We start from the raw sequence: 13,241 nt of genomic DNA, 5'->3' as shown, positions 1-13,241 counted from the left end.
AAATTGTCTTTCTTCTTTTGCTAAGTAACTTCCAAAACTAAAATAATGTATCTTTTTTCAAGGTACATTTAACCAAATTAAAATATTAAATTATCTATTTTAAGAAGTCTTTTGCACTAAACTATTAAATGTTTCCCATTTTTCCCTTTCACAAACTATATACTTCATCCACACCCTTTGATACACCTCTGAAATGCACATGACTCCACTCACACAATCTCTTCTTCTTGAAATTTTCATCTCCATCTCTTGCTTCTACTTTGAGTCAATCACAAAGTTCTCTGCAAGTTTCCCATATATGAGATATGTCCTTTGATCAATGGAGCAAGTATAATCACTCTCACTTTGCACAAACTATATTCATTTATCACATGTGATATTGTGTTTATTGACTTTATTTTTCAGTGATTCTTAGATTGTAGCACCTAGACACAAAGTATCAGCACCACCTAGGTACTTGTTGGAAATGTAAATTTTTAAGAATCTACCCTGAGTCACTGAATTTGGCAATAAGGAGTTCATGATCTGAGCCACAGTCAGCTCCCAATCTTGTTTTTGCTGACTGTATGGAACTTCGTCATCTTTGGCTGCAAAAGAATATAATCAATCTGATTTTCGTATTGACCACCTGGTGATGCCCATGTGTAGAGTCGTCTCTTGTGTTGTTGGAAGAGGGTATTTGCTACGACCAATGCGTGCTCTTGCCAAACCTCCATTAGCCTTTGCCTGGCTTCATTATGTACTCTAAGGCCAAATTTGCTGTTACTCCAGGTATTTCTTAACTTCCTACTTTTGTATTCCAGTCCCCTATAATGAAAAGGACATCTTTTTTGGGTGTTAGTTCTAGAAAATCTTAGAGGTCTTCATAGAACCATTCAACTTCAGCTTCTTCAGCGTTACTGGTCAGGTATAGACTTGGATTACTGTGATATTGAATGGTTTGCCTTGGAAATGAACAGAGATCATTCTGTCGTCTTTTAGATGGCATCCAAATACTGCATTTCATACTCTTTGGTTGACTATGATGGTGACTCTATTTCTTCTAAGGGATTCTTGCCCACAGTGGTAGATGTAATGGTCATCTGAGTTAAATTCACTAATTCCAATCCAGTTTAGTTCAGTGATTCCTAAAATGTCAATGTTCATCTTGCCATCTCCTGTTTGACCACTTCCAATTTGCCTTGATTCATGGACCTAACATTTCAGGTTCCTATGCAATATTGCTGTTTACTTCTATCACCAGTCACATCCACAACTGGGTGTTGTTTTTGCTTTGGCTCCATCCCTTCATTCTTTCTGGAGTTATTTCTCCACTGATCTCCAGTAGCATACTGGGCACCTACTGACCTAGGGAGTTCATCTTTCAGTGTCCTGTCTTTTTGCCTTTTCATACTGTCCATGGGGTTCTCAAGGCACGAATACTGAAGTGGTTTGCAATTCCCTGACCAGTGGACCACGTTTTGTCAGAACTGTCCACCATGACCTGTCCATTTTGGGTAGCCCTACACAGCATGGCTCATAGTTTCGTTGAGCTAAACAAGGCTGTGGTCCATGTGATCAGATTGATTAGTTTTCTGTGATTGTGGTTTTTAGTCTGTCTGCCCTCTGATGGATAAGGATAAGAGGTTTATGGAGGCTTCCTGATGGGAGGAGAGACTGACTGAGGGGGAAATTCAGTCTTGTTCTAATGGGTGGGGCCATGCTCATAAATCTTTAATACAATTTTCTGCTGATGGTTGGAGCTGTGTTGCCTCCCTGTTATTTACCTCAGGCCAAACTATGGTGGAGATACTGAAGAAAATGGCGACCTCCTTCAAGTCCTATGCACAGGACCTGACTGTGCCTCAGATCATGAACTCCTTATTGCCAAATTCAGACTTAAATTGAAGAAAGTAGGGAAAACCACTAGACTATTCAGGTACGACCTACATCAAATCCCTTACGATTATACAGTGAGAATGAGAAATAGATTCAAAAGATTAAATCTGATAGACAGAGTGCATGATGAACTATGGACGGAGGTTCGTGACATTGTACAGGAGGCAGGGATCAAGACCACCCCCAAGAAAAAGAAATGCAAAAAGGCAAAATGGTTGTCTGGGGAGGCCTTACAAATAGTTGTGAAAAGAAGAGAAGCAAAAGGCAAAGGAGAAAAGGAAAGATATACCCATTTGAATGCAGAGTTCCAAAGAATAGTAAGGACAGGTAAGAAAGCCTTCTTCAATGATCAGTGCAAAGGAATAGAGAAAAACAATAGAATGGGAAAGACTGAGATCTCTTCAAGAAAATCAGAGATACTAAGGGAACATTTCATGCGAAGATGGGCACAATAAAGAACCAAAACAGTATGGACCTAACAGAAGCAGAAGATATTAAGAAGAGGTGGTAGAATACATGGAAGAACTATACAAAAAAGATCTTTGTGACCCAGATAACCATGATGGTGTGATCAACCACCTAAGGCATCCGTCCTGAAATGAGAAATCAAATGGGCCTTAGGAAGTATCACTACTAACAAAGCCAGTGGAGGTAATGGAATTCCAGTTGAGCTATTTCAAATCCTAAAAGATGATGCTGTGAAAGTGCTACACTCAATATGCCAGCAAATTTGGAAAACTCAGCAGTGGCCACAGCACTGGAAAAGGTCAGTTTTCATTCCAATCCCAAAGAAAAGTAATGCCAAAGAATGCTCAAACTACTGCACAATTGTACTCATCTCACACGCTAGTAAAGTAATGCTCAAAATTCAAGCCTGGTTCAACAGTACATGAGCCATGAACTTCCAGATGTTCAAGCTGAATTTAGAAAAGGCGGAGGAACCAGAGATCAAATTGCCAACATCCATTGGATCAACAAAAAGCAAGAGAGTTCCAGGAAAATATCTACTTCTGCTTTATTGACTATGCCAAAGTCTTTGACTGTGTGGATCAGAACAAACTGTGGAAAACTCTTCAAAAGATGTGAATACCAAACCACCTGACCTGCCTCTTGAAAAACCTGTATGCAGGTCAGGAAGCAATAGTTAGAACTGGACATGGAACAACAGACTGGTTCCAAATAGGAGAAGGAGTATGCCAAGGCTATATATTGTCCCCTGCTTATTTAACTTATATGCAGAGTACATCATGAGAAATGCTGGGCTTGATGAAGCACAAGCTGGAACAAAGATTGCCAGGAGAAATATCAAAACCTCAGATATGCAGATGACACCACCCCTATAGCAGAAAGCGAAGAACTAAAGAGGATCTTGGTGAGTGAAAGTGAAGAGTGAAAAAGTTGGCTTAAAGGTCAACATTCAGAAAACTTAGATCGTGGCATCTGGGATGGGAAAACCATGTAAACAGTGACAGACTTTATTTTGGGGGGCTCCAAAATCACTGCAGATGGTGACTGCAGCCGTGAAATTAAAAGACAGTTGCTCCTTGGAAGGAAAGTTATGACCTACCTAGGCAGCATATTAAAAAGCAGAGACATCACTTTGCCAACAAAGGTCTGTCTAATCAAAGCTGTGGTTTTTCCAGTCGTCATGTATGGATGTGAGAGTTGGACTATAAAGAAAGCTGAGTGCTGAAGAATTGATGCTTTTGAACTATGGTGTTGGACAAGACTCTTGAGAGTCCCTTGGACTGCAGAGAGATCCAACCAGTCCATCCTAAAGGAAATCAGTCCTAAATAGTCATTGGAAGGATTGATGCTGAAGCTGAAACTCCAGAACTTTGGCCTCCTGATGCAAAGAACTGACTCATTTGAGAAGACCCTGATGCTGGGAACGATTGAAAGCAGGAGGAGAAGGGGACAACAGGGGTTGGATGGCATCACTGACTCAATGTACATGAGTTTGAGTAAACTCCAGGAGTTGGTGATGGACAGGGAGGCCTAGCGTGCTACAGTCCATGGGGTCGCAAAGAGTCGTACACGACTCAGCGACTAAACTGAACTGAACCCTGAGTCATTAAATTAGAAGCTCTTGGGTGAGGCCTAGAAAACTGTGTTATATAATACTCCAGTTATTGGGATGCATGACAAAGTTTAAGAGTCACTGTACCCTACTGTATAAGGAAAATGTTCTCTCCTCTCTGTATAATATACTAATATTTTGTGATTAAATTGATAGGCTATATCCTTGCCTTAGAAAATAGCCTTTCATTGAAGGAAGGGAAATTACAGGATTAAACATCTTAAGGAGGGACTGATGCTAGAATAAAAAGGAGACTAGCAAAATAGCTCTCATAAAGGATCCTAAATGCGAAAACACCTAGGTTTTGTGAAAGAGCACCTCTGTGTGCCTCACTGAGACAGGCCAACAGTTAGGTGCCAAACTGCACACCACATCCCAAGCTTTGCTAATTATCAAAATATCCTGACACCTAATATAGCAGAAATGTCTTGTCCCAGGAAGTTTGAATTTGGTAGAATTAGCATCTAGCTGTATCAGTAGTGCCACAGGCGACTTGAGGGGCGATTTGAGAATTACGTGTAAGATCTGGGCAATGAGCTCCAAAGAGAAGCTACATTGACTGTTACCACTAAAGTTTCAACTTATTATAAATATATCTCTATTAGGCTATTATTCAATAAAGAATTTTTTAGAAAAAAACAACTTGGTCTCACCCAGGATTAAAGGAAATACATTTGTCCACATTTAAGACAACTCTGTAAGTACCTTTCTTGTTATATTACCGTGGTGGTCATTAGCAGGGTCTTCCCCGGTAGCTAAGATGATAAAGAAGCTACCTGCAGTGCAGGCCGGGGTTCAATTCCTGGAGGGCATGGCAACCCACTCCAGTATTCTTGCCTGGAGAATTGAATGGACACAGGAACCTGGAAGGCTTCAGTCCAGGGGGCTGCAAAGAGTTGGACAAAACTGAGCAGTCATTAGTAGGGAGGTCCAAAGAGAGAAAGAAACCTTGAAATGATGGAAGACCTCACTCTTGTCTAAAAAGTTTTGGGTGAAATTTTTTATGAAAGGTGAAGACAAATTGTCTTTCTTCCCCTTTTCTTAAAGGTAGAAATTATACTTTTGTGTTGTTGCTGTCATCATCATCATCGTTATCACCATCATTATCTCTATCATCCCACTCTAACTTCCAGTATTTGGTACAAAAACTTTAATGCAATAGAGAGAACAATAAGAACTAATAAGTATTAAGGGTCTACCATGTGCAAGCATTTTGTTATACACTTTAAATACATCATCTTATTTACTTCTCAAAGCTCTTCTTTTAGCTGCATTATATACTAAAAAACTTGAAAGCTCTGAGAAGGAATCTATAATAACACTTAAGTAAGCAATAACTGGATTTTGAATCTTGTAGCCTCTGGTTTTAAACATTTTAGCCTGTAGTTTTTCCATGACACGTGTTTGAATTTTATTTATGTGTTCTTTAAAATTACTTATATTTAAATAATGATAATAAATTATTAATAAGTAAAACAATGGCATGTACAGCATGTACTGTTGTAAAAGATGTTTTTTTCGTATAATAGAGCTATAAGCCCAATGAGGCTTTCCTTGTCTCAACTTTCTTAACCTATCTCCATTCATATCTGTATTATTGAGTTTGGCTGCTAATGAATAAATAAATTAATAATGGACAGAGAGGCCTGGCAGACTACAGTCCTTGGGGTTGCAAAGAGCTGGACACGATTGAGAGAATAACACTTCCATTTTCAAGCAAGACAGGAGTGTGTTTTCTCTATGTTGTATGTCACAGTCTGCAAAGTGGTCTAGTGCTGCCTTATGCTGTTTAGAGACACTGTTAGGGATCTCTAACAGCATGCCCCTCCCAGGCGACTTGCCCTACAGATTGCATTCCTCACAGTTCAAAATGATCCCAAGCTTCAGGCATTAGAGAGATAAAGATGACAGCAAAGGAAGACTTCTGGAAGCCAATATTTGGAGCTTCTACTGACATCCTTCTTGGCCTGAATTTACTCATATAACCACATCTAAATGGAGGAGAGACTATAAAACTTCAGTTTTATGTAGCTGTGGAAGCCAAAGTGAAAGTCCTCAGTCGTGTCCAACTCTTTGCTACCCCATGGACTACAGAGTCCATGGAATTCTCAGGCCAGAATAGTGGAAAAGGTAGCCTTTCCCTTCTCCAGGGGATTTTCCCAACTCAGGATCAAACCCAGGTCTCCTGCATTGCAGGCAGATTCTTTACCTGCTGAGCCACAAGGAAGCCCAAATGAGGCACTTAATTGCCAAAACCCAGCCTGTATTTGCAGCTAAAATTCTGATAATGAAGGAAAATGTAAACAGAGATAGGGGACAAGCATTAGCTTACATGAAATAACTTAAGCACTATTATGAAGAAAACTAAAATTAAAAATTAAACCTGATCCCAACAAGCTAAAAGTCAGTATTTATATCATTCATTTCAAAGTCTATTTTTAATTCTGGTTGAAACAATGAGACTAGAATTGCTAAAAATATCTAAAGCCACATCTAAGAGAGACACCTCAATGAACATAAGGCAGAAGTTTCTCCATGGAGCAAAACATATTAATTTAAGTAACAATAGGCATACTATTTGATTTTTTTCATTAGTACAATTCAAAGTCCAAGCACTAAAATATAACATGGTAAATTGCCTGAATTTTTGTATGAGTGCATATTCTTGTTATAATAAGAAATAATTATTGGAAGTTTAATGTTGGAAAACAATGTTGAGGGTTTTAAATATATGAGGAATCTGTAGCCAAAATAAAGTATATGAAATTCACCCTGATTTGGCACATTTCTAAGAATAACATGGGACTGTTTCTTTGTACACGTTTAGCACAGCCTTTGGCACTATTAAGATTAAGTGTTACACAATTCATGATATAACACTACTCTCCAGGAAAGAAGGAAAAAGAAGATAAATTCTGTGTGCCTTTGGAGACTTGGTTAACAGAAAAGCAAAAGCCATTCCAGTCCAAGTTCTGTTGGAAAATGGAAAAGACAAATGATGAGAAAAAAGAGGAAGGAAATGCAAGAACATTTTCCAACGCTCATTAAATGGACTAGGAGTATGCCATGGGAAGAAAAACAGTCTGGAAAATTCTGAGAAAAGCAAATAATACAAGTTGCCGCAATGTAGGAAACTTCTGAGAATCTTGACCCTACTGACAGGTGTTGACTTTCACTGTGAGTGTGTGCTGATGAGGCATTTCCTAAATTATTTTATTTTACAACATGCTTCCTCAGAAAAATTCCTCTTAGTAAGCAAGCTTCCTCTTAAAAAAAAGTAAGATCTGGTGGGTCACCTATTCATAAAACTCTGATTTAGAGACTTCATGTGTCAGCACTGACTACTCATCTTCCCTTGATTAACCTGAGTACTGAATCGCATGTCTCCCAAGCTAGAACTTCACCTTTTGCTCCTTAGCATGCCCACCTCCATCAATGTCCCCATGGAGATTCTGTCTTACATGTTCAAGGATCTATGTTTGCCCCACCTCATTCTCCCTCACCCTCTAATTTTGTCAATATTTTCCTCAATAATTGTTAAGACTATATGCAATAGATTTGTTTCTTTTTAAAAATGTATTTATTGAAGTATAGCTGATTTACAATGTTGTGTTAGTTTCAAGTGTAGAACCGAGTGACCCATTATACATATATATAAATATATATATTCTTTTTTACATTCTCTTCCATAATGTTGTTCAATCAATCAGTCATGTCAGACTCTGTGACCCCTAGGACTGTGGCACGTCAGGCTTCCCTGTCCTTCACCATCTCCTGAAGCTTGCTCAAACTCATGTCCATTGAGTTGGTGATACCATCCAACCATCTTGTCCTCTGTCATCCCCTTCTCCTCCTGCCTTCAATCTTTCACAGCATCAGGGTCTTTTCTAATAAGTCAGTTCTTCACATCAGGTGGCCAAAGTATTGGAGCTTCGGCTTCAGCATCAGTCCTTCCAATGAATAATCTCGATTGATTTCCTTTAGGATTGACTCATTTGATCTCCTTGTAGTCCAAGGGACTTTCAAGAATCTTCTCCAACACGACAGTTTGAAAGAACCAGTTCTTTGATGCTCAGCCTTCTTTGTGGCCCAACTCTCACATCTGTACATTACTACTGGAAAAACCATACCTTTGACTATATGGACCTTCATTGGCAAAGTGATGCTTCTGATTTTTAATATGCTGTCCAATGAGGAAGCGCCCTCTAATTTCAAGGCTGCAATCATTGTCTGCAGTGATTTTAGAGCCCAAGAAAATAAAATCTGTCACCACTTCCACTTTTCCCCCTCTATTTACCCTGAGGTGATGAGGCCAGATGCCATAACCTTAGTTTTTTAATGCTGAGTTTCAACTATATACTTGCAAGTGGCTAAATTTTTTTTTAAAAATAAAGCTGACAATATCAATTCCTGGTGAGAATGTAAAGCAACAGCTACTCACTCTCAATCATTGCTAGTGAGGATGCAAGAGTTGAGCCACTTGAGTTTGACAATTTCTTATAAAGCTGAACAAGTATGAAGAATGACAAGATTTGGGGAAGTAGATGAAGTGGAATTAGTAATTTACACTGATAAAGAACTAGTGTGTTCAGAGTTGACTTTCTTGCTTTTTGCTAACCTCTGGTCACATAGTGGACTCCACCTAGTTAATAAGCAGAAAGGGAGAGATTTATCCTGCAGCATTAGCTAGACTACAGAATCTTGAAAGAGCTAGAGAAACTACTCTATGCTGGGCCTCTAGAAAGAACTTTGGTGAAGATGCTGGGGAGAACCTAGCACCACAATAACACCGTTACAGTCAGAAATTTGTCACCACTACTGAGCTCACTGCCTCAGCCACTCTCCAATGCCATTACATTAAAGTTTCCATGCTTACCCTTTACTAGAGTTTAATTTTATTGTGTCTCTGTTCATATTTGAGTGAGAGAACCCAAATCACTTGATCTCGTTTCTGCTCCCCATAGGAAAAGAAAGATAGGAAATGAAGAGCTTAGCTTTGTATTTTTTTAGTTGGTTTGTTTAAAAGCCCAAAGTGTAATCTGAGAAACTATCCAATGTAAACAGAGTTTTTAAAAAATTTTGAGGGGTCAAAATTAATCAATGTCCTTCAGTTCAGTTCAGTTCAGTCGATCAGTCGTGTCTGACTCTTTGTGACCCCATGAATCGCAGCACACCAGGCCTCCCTGTCCATCACCAACTCCTGGAGTTCACTCAAACTCACGTCCATCGAGTCAGTGATGCCATCCAGCCATCTCATCCTCTGTCATCCCCTTCTCCTCCTGCCCTCAATCCCTCCCAGCATCAGGGTCTTTTCCAATGAGTCAACTCTTCCCATGAGGTGGCCAAAGTACTGGAGTTTCAGCTTTAGCATCATTCTTTCCAAAGAAATCCCAGGGCTGATCTCCTTCAGAATGGACTGGTTGGATCTCCTTGCAGTCCAAGGGACTATTAAGAGCCTTCTCCAACACCACAGTTCAAAAGCATCAATTCTTCGGTGCTCAGCCTTCTTCACAGTCCAACTCTCACATCCATACATGACCACAGGAAAAACCATAGCCTTGACTAGACAGACCTTTGTTGGCAAAGTAATGTCTCTGCTTTTGAATATGCTGTCTAGGTTGGACATAACTTTCCTTCCAAGGAGTAAGCGTCTTTTAATTTCATGGCTGAAGTCGCCATCTGCAGTGATTTTGGAGCCCAAAAGAATAAAGTCTGACACTGTTTCCACTGTTTCCCCATCTATTTGCCATGAAGTGATGGAACTGGATGCCATTCGTTTTCTGAATGTTGAGCTTTAAGCCAACTTTTTCACTCTCTACTTTCACTTTCATCAAGAGGCTTTTGAGTTCCTCTTCACTTTCTGCCATAAGGGTGGTGTCATCTGCATATCTGAGGTTATTGATATTTCTCCTGGCAATCTTGATTCCAGCTTGTGTTTCTTCCAGTCCAGCATTTCTCATGATGTACTCTGCATATAAGTTAAATAAGCAGGGTGACAATATACAACCTTGACGTACTCCTTTTCCTATTTGGAACCAGTCTGTTGTTCCATGTGCAGTTCTAACTGTTGCTTCCTGACCTGCATACAGATTTCTCAAGAGGCAGGTCAGGTGGTCTGCTATTCCCATCTCTTTCAGAATTTTCCACAGTTGATTGTGATCCACACAGTCAAAGGCTTTGGCATAGAGGAGAGTCATATATAGGGGTAATATAAACTCTGAAAGTGTGAAATTGGAGTAAAATATTATTAACTTGCAGATGGGGTAGATGCTAATCATTTGCAATTTTCACTAGGAGATTATGAAAGCCAGTGGTCCGGATGGAAGAAAAGGGTGATTCGGTGCATTCAGTATAAGACAGTATAAAATTTAACTTAAAAAAATTTTTTTTCTTTAGAGTCTATACATCTACCTCTTCAAAAACTAGAGCCCAAATTAGTACATGTAATAGAATCAGTCAAACTAATTTTATTTTGAGCCTGTCACGTGCAAATAGAAGCAGATCTATACTCTTGTCAACTACAAATTGGCGCTTACCAAGAGCATTGCCAATGACTGAATAACAAAGGCATTTGCCATCTGCATCTACAGAGATTGAACCCTATACTGCTATAGCTGTGGACCTTCAACAATCCCTGAGAGAATTCAGGGTGGAATGAGGCACTCTGTGCTCCAGGGAATCTGGTGGGACAGGTCTTCAGATAGTTGGATGCTTTTAGGAACAGATTTTATGATCTCAATCCTTGTCTAGAGAAGTACTAAATCCCTTCATGGTAACATCAGATCCTCATGACTAACAAAAACCTTTTGTGAAATGAATGCTTCATGGTATCGAACTCTCCTTTCATCAAAACCTTATATATTGACTCTCCCCCACTGCTGCTTTGGAGTACTCTCAGAGCTATCTGAGATGCTGCCTGCCAGGCTGCAGTCCTCATTTTGCCCCAAATAAAACTTAACTCGCAATTCTCAAGTTATACATGTATTTTAGTCAACACTCTGGTGGTCTCTTATTTTAAACAAAAGCACAGAAATCACATTGACTGAACAGTCTAAGATTTTTTGGCATGTTAGTATAGCATAAATAAATCAATTTTGCAGCTAAAATCCAGTCTGATACACTTTGATATACTTATTAGTTGAGGTAATACTGTTCTGAACATTAGACAGGTCAATGTGTAATGCCACGACTAATATATTTATAGTTTTATATGACTATATTCTAGCTTCCAGTTTTTGAGTTAAGATAGTGGAGCATTTTTTAAATAACCAGTGTCAAGAGAAATTTCACCTGATGTGATTGCTGTTAGTTAGAGATTTAAGGGGAACAAGTGTTTAGAAAGATAATTGGATTTACTTCTGACAATTATATGCCAATTTTTCTATTGTATAATTCACTTAATATGAGATCTTATACTGCTGAAATTGTTTCCATTTACATCTCTAATCTAATACGGAATATCTTAAACTTTAATTGAATTTTTGGAGTCAGCTATAGCCCTCAAAATTTCACCACTAAGCCAAAATGAAGAGGTTCATAAAATATACATAATGAAGAACACGTTATGTAGATAATATGTAAAACCTATGCAATATCAGGATACTCAAATGGAATTACATCATAAAAATTCTCCAGAAAATGTCTCTCTGACAAATTCCATTTCTACTATTACAAATAAAACTATATTTGGAGGACCTAAATCCACAGGTGTGTGTGGCTTTAAGATCTCAAACCCATGAACCTGTGATGAACTAGGACCAAATCTCTTCCTTTCCTTCAGTTCAGTTCAGTTGCCCAGTCGTGTCTAACTCTTTGTGACCCCATGGACTGCAGCCAGGCCTCCCTGTCCATCACCAACTCCCAGAGTCTACTCAAACTCATATCCATTGAGTCTGTGATGCCATCCAACCATCTCATCCTCTGTCGTCCCCTTCTCCTCCTGCCTTCAATCTTTCCCAAATGAGTCAGTTCTTTGCATCGGGTGGCCAAAATATTGGAGTTTCAGCTTCAGCAATAGTCCTTCCAATGAATATTCAGGACTGATCTCCTTTAGGTTGGACTGGTTGGATCTCCTTGCAATCCAAGGGACTCTGAAGAGTTTTCTCCAACACCACAGCTCAAAAGCATCAATTCTTCAGCACTCAGCTTTCTCAATAGTCCAACTCTCACATCCATACATGACTACTGGGAAAACCATAGCTTTGACTAGACGGACCTTTGTTGGCAATGTCTCTGCTTTTTAGTATGCTGTCTAGGTTGATCATAACTTTCCTTCCAAGGAGTAAGCTTTACTTTCCTTGGCATTAAGGAAATCCTTATCTTTGGATTTGATTAGATCAGATCAGACAGTCATAATATTCTAAATTAGATAATTGCATTCTGATTAATAATTTAGAGGACCTAACTAAACTCTCAACAGCTTGATTCTCATGTTGAAGTATTTAACGTTCAATGACTTTAGGTTTTAAGCAGCTGCCTAGTTAGTCAAGTTCTATTCTGTGAAACAAACAACAGCAACAACAAAAATAGAAGCAGTAGTTGTGTTTCAATACTCAGCATGCAATAGCTGATGCTGGGATGGTATTGTAAGGATGCTATCTGTTTTCACTTAGAAGCTTCAGAAATGCTAGAGGGAGCAGTCACGCCTTCCAAAACAGTAAATAAAAATAGTTTTGTGACTGAGAACAGTATCACTTTGTCAAGTGTACTGTTTTCAAAAGAGAAATTAGCTCCAGGCAGTCAGTTAGTCTACTTTAACAATTAAGCTAATAAAATAAGAAGTATCTAAAGTACTTTTTGTTCTTTTGAATCACTAAAATAGCAAAGTGAAGAGGACTTCCAAGAAAGCTGAGACTTTTTCCAATAAAACTCTAATTTGAAATCCTCATCCATAACATTAAGGCCAAAGCTGAAATATATGTGTTCCTTAAACTTCTGTAAAATACTTTATAAAAAGATTGCTATTTTAATTTATAGAAAGGAAAATAGCTACATAGAATATCAGATTTAAATTTTTTTTCAATATTTAACTCAAATATAATAAATAAGAACAGTGTTAAAGTAAAACTCAGAAAATAAAAGAAATTTTCTTAAGAAAAACTTGAGATTCAAAGTAAGCAAAACCCACTGGCACTTAATGAATGTATTTTTTTTTTAAGATGTCAGAAATTTAAAATATTATCAAATATTAGAATTCCATTCTGCCCATTATTTTATGACATTTTTATTAACAATTTCTTTTCTGTGTAAGATAATAAAATTAGAGATAGGAAATTTTTGTAAT

Source organism: Bos indicus x Bos taurus, chromosome 14, assembly GCF_003369695.1.
Source record: "Bos indicus x Bos taurus breed Angus x Brahman F1 hybrid chromosome 14, Bos_hybrid_MaternalHap_v2.0, whole genome shotgun sequence".
NCBI lineage: Eukaryota > Metazoa > Chordata > Mammalia > Artiodactyla > Bovidae > Bos > Bos indicus x Bos taurus.
This window is presented reverse-complemented; position numbering follows the sequence as displayed.